This window comes from Rhagoletis pomonella, unplaced genomic scaffold (genome assembly GCF_013731165.1).
Source record: "Rhagoletis pomonella isolate Grant_MI unplaced genomic scaffold, Rhpom_1.0 Rhpom_scaffold_00001, whole genome shotgun sequence".
NCBI lineage: Eukaryota > Metazoa > Arthropoda > Insecta > Diptera > Tephritidae > Rhagoletis > Rhagoletis pomonella.
In genome coordinates this window covers 112,316,284-112,321,238 of record NW_023458555.1, presented here as the reverse complement: position 1 = coordinate 112,321,238, position 4,955 = coordinate 112,316,284, and positions in this window count along the sequence as shown.

Genomic DNA, 4,955 nt, shown 5'->3' with positions numbered 1-4,955 from the left:
TTTTTTAAAAACGAAGTAAATTAGTACAAATTGTTAGTAATTTTCATAAGAGTTTGAATAGTAACTTTAACGAGACCTTAACTTATTTTATTTTATTCATTTTAGTGCAGTTTTGACAAAATTTTCTTGCTAAAAAATCTTTTGTTTCACTACTTTATTTTATTCCTTTGATTAAACATGTTAAATAAAAGCTTATTTTTAAAAAAATATTTTTTTTACATTACTTTATTTTCTAATTTTTAGTCCATTTATAAAAGCGTTGTATATTAAATAGTTTTATTTTATTTTATGTACAAAATTTTGCAATAGATATTAAAATAATTCAACTTGCAATGAAAGAGAACAGAAGACTATGCAAGCAAAATGTTGTTTGCTTACGTTTTGTATAAACATACATATGTGCATACATACATATAGCAGCAGTTAATTTCATTTAAAGAAATGGCGTGTCGTCCACTTCCGCTGTAGCATAGCATATATTTAGGCGCAATTTTAAAGTTCTTCTGGCGGGGAAACTTCTCGAGTCTTCTAATTGTATCTCCTTGATATGATGCCTACAACGAGGTTCATATCTAGACTAGGTTGATATCTAGAATTTGCCATAATTAGCTTTGCTCTGGTTTTACGTTCTTTGGCAAATTACGCTCTGTTAGCCATAAATTTTACTAATTTTTGACCGACTTTGAATCAAGACCCCTGGACCATATAGGGAATTCATTTATATTTTAAATTGCATTGTCATCGTGATTGGAACTATGCTGAAAATTTCAAGTCTCTAACTTGTCGGGAAGTTAGTTTAAAATCGATTGGAAATTTCCACGATTTGCGCGGGATGACCAAGTTAAATAAAAGCTTATAAAAATCGAAAACATAGTAACATGGCTGCAATATAGTAAAAAAAAAATAATAATGGTAGAAAAATTCTAGGATTTTTCATTCATTTTTCAATATTTGGTGTAGAGAAGCACACCGGGGTACCTCTAGTACTATAGATATTATAAGTTTATATTTATACGCTTATAAAAAGCTGACTTTTGAACCCTTGTTATAAGTTTATATTTATACGCTTATAAAAAGCTTTACTTTGAACTTTTGTCATAAGTTTATATTTATACGCTTATAACCAACGTTCCATTTCGATTATATTACGCTTACTTTCAAGCGTTTAATAAGACGCAAACGTCAAGCTGTGAAGCTGTGTTTTTCTGTGATCTGTTTAAATTTTGTGTTTGATAAAGCTGTTTACGCTTATTAAAGTAAAAAATTAAAAAAAGTGTTAATAAACTTCTGGTGCACAATTTAAAGATAAGTAAAACATCAAAATTTCCCGTAGATTTGATTAATTTAACTTGATATTCTTAATTGCATGTGCCGAGTATTTTGTTTCATATAATATATTGTTGTTGTTCAATTGTTTTTGTTTGTGCACATTGATTTTGCTCTTTTTGCCTTTTTGTCATTTCTGCTGTTTCATCTTTGTCACAGCTGTTTGCGTTGTGTTTATTAGGTGTCTAATATACAGTGCATTTAAAACTGTTCGCTAATTGATATTTACCAGCTGATTGGTTCACTGATTAATACATCGTTTTCAAAACCGTTTTTGCTTTTTTGCTTCTAAAACCTAAAAATAAATATAATTTTAAACATGTCGTGTATTTACACCAATTGCCACGTTAAAAGCGACTCCTATGTGCCATGCTGGCTCTGCGATGGGATTGCCCATATAAAATGTGCTGGTTTGAGCGGTAGAGTATTAGACGCTATTAACGAGGGTAAGGGTCTTCGTTGGTCTTGTCAAAAATGTAGATCAACCGAAGTTGATTTATTTAAATTCTTCAGGCAGTCCAGAAATGGTTTTTCTGAGATCGGGAAGGATCTGTCGGCGCTTGTTGAGAAATTTAAGCATTACGAAAAAATGTTTGGATCTTTCACTTGTCTCGACGACCCTCCACACTCTGAAGATAGCCGTGAAAATAAAGGTGGGCATGTTATTAGTCCACCTAAAAAGACAGCCACGGATTCTGGTAAAAAAAATCCTCCATCCCAGTCCTTAGAACTTATTAATTTATCTTCTCCATGCCCTCAGGCATTGGAGCCACCGATTTCTAAAGCCATATCCACTAGGTCTACTTCAAAAAATAGTCAAACCGTTGATTTAACAGTGTTGCCATCAACATCTCAAGCTCCACTGTCTAACTTAGTTCCTCCGAATAATTCGGAGCCCCGCACATCAGACATCATTACCAAAAAGTTGGTTGTAATTCCTCCGAGAAGATCAATCTTTGTCTCTAGATTTGCTAAAGATACTTCTTCGGATGATATAAAGTCATACATATCGACTAAAATTAGAACTAAAGATGTATTTATTCGTAAATTTAATTTTAAATACGATCGCGATATTTCATCTTTTAAAATTGATGTAGCTTCCGAAGATTTTGATTCACTACTAAATAGTTCATTTTGGCCGACCGGGGCGTTTGTTCGCGAGTTTGAGTATAAACCTAATAAAAGTAATAATAACGTAGCTAAAATTTCTAATCTTAATTCTGATTCAAAAAACTAACTCGCAAGTCTAATTTAAGTATTTACTATCAAAACGTTAGAGGTTTGAATACCAAATTAACTGACTTATATTTAAAAGGTTTTGACTGCAATTATAATATTATTTCCTTGACCGAAACATGGCTCAAACCTCATATTTTTAATTCCGAAATTCTTCCAAATGAATATCAAATATACAGGAGTGACCGCGTGGGCAGAATCGGCGGTGGTGTTCTTTTTGCGGTGCATTCATCGATACCATCCGAGGAAGTTAGTCTTCCTGTCATTGAATATACCGAATTTAAATGTATACGTGTACAGGCTGGAAAGACTTATATTTATTTAGCTCTTTGCTACATCCCTCCTAATTCTGCCGTATCGGTATATATGCAGCTAGTTTCTTTACTTGAGACCGTAAATGCAATGCTTACGGCATCCGATTCTATGATTGTTTTGGGCGATTTAAATCTGCCACATATTTCATGGAACATCATTGACACCGATGTTGTACCAGTTTCATCTAGAGATAGTTACAATGTATTTCTGGAGGAAATGGCTGAACTATGCCTCAAACAAATAAATATATGTCCAAATAAGTTTGGAAAGGTCTTGGATCTCGTTTACGTTGATGATGTTCCGAAGGCCTCTATTAATCGGTGTGATCCCCTAGTTTTGCCGGAAGATGCATACCATCCTGCTCTTGAGTTAAACTACGAAATCATAAATGAAATACATAATAATAAGTCAAGTTCAAGTACTAGATATGTTTTTGCGAAAGCAAATTTCAGGAAAATTAACAAAGAACTTTCAAAGTTATCTTGGCCAATATATAGAGATGACGTGGAGCGTAGCGTTGAGCACTTTAATGATACTGTTTTCAATTTGTTTCGAAAGTATGTGCCAATACGTAATATTGTTCATGAAGAACCAATACAATTATGGTTCACTAAAGAGCTTAAAAAATTGAAAAATAAAAAGTCGCACTCTTTTAAACTGTATAAAAGAACGGGCTTACACAGTGATTACCTAAGGTACTCAGTTTTGCGGCATAGCTACTTTGCATTAAATAAGAAATGTTATAATTCATATTTATGTAAAATTAAGAGGAATTTAATTAATAATCCTAAATCATTTTATGGTTTCGTAAATTCAAAGCGTAAGGCACATGGTTTTCCGTCCGCTATGCATTATCGCAACACTGTATCTAGCGACAGCCAACTCATTGCCAACATGTTTGCTCGGTTCTTTAGGTCCAATTATTCTGTAGACTTCCCTATAAGTGGAGACTATCCGTACGAGCTTTGTCCTATCAACTCTGCTTATATTCCAGTAATATCTTCCGATGAAGTTTTACACTCTTTAAAAACCTTAAAAGCGTCATTTAGGCCTGGACCTGATCATATTCCGACCTGTTTTCTTAAAAACTGCGCTGAGAACATCTGCGAGCCTTTAACAACTCTATTCAATTTGTCACTTAAACATGGCGTTTTTCCGTCAGCCTGGAAGGAGTCTTTCATAATACCACTTCACAAAAACGGCAGCAGGTCGTCTATAGAAAACTATCGAGGCATAGCGAAACTCTCCGCTATCCCCAAATTATTCGAAGCAATTATTGTTAACCAGCTGACATATTCTATATCTTCTTCAATTACACAATCTCAACACGGGTTTTCTAAAGGAAAATCTACTATTACTAATTTATTGGAGTTTACAACTCATGTCTCAAACGGTTTTAGAGAAAATGCTCATACCGACGTAATTTACACCGATTTCAGTAAAGCTTTTGACAAAGTATGTCACTCGTTACTCATCCGTAAACTCGACCTAATCGGCTTTCAGCCCAGTCTCCTTCAATGGATCTCATCTTACCTCTCTGATAGAACACAAAGAGTTATTGTTAATAATTGTTCTTCCAACATCATTAAAGTTTCTTCAGGAGTTCCTCAGGGAAGCCACCTTGGTCCGATTCTGTTCCTGATATTCATTAATGATATTTCTTCTATAATAAAACATTCAAAAATTTTAATGTATGCCGATGATGTGAAACTTTTTAAAACATTGTCCTCTATCGAAGAAAGGTCTTTGTTACAAGCGGATCTGAACAACGTGGTTAGTTGGTGTAATACAAACTATATGCCACTAAACCTTCAAAAATGTAAAGTTATGTGTTTCTCTCGGAGGGCTGTTCAACCAGCTGTTTATTCAATATCAAATTATAATCTGGAGCAGGTACCCAATTTTGTCGATCTTGGTATCACAATGGATTCCAAACTCAATTTCAACCATCATATTAATGTTACAGTCAATAAAGCCAAAGGCGTTTTTGCATTTGTAAGGCGATGGTCAAAAGAGTTCAAAGATCCTTATGTTACAAAAGCTCTTTTTACCAGTTTAGTTAGACCTATACTAGAATA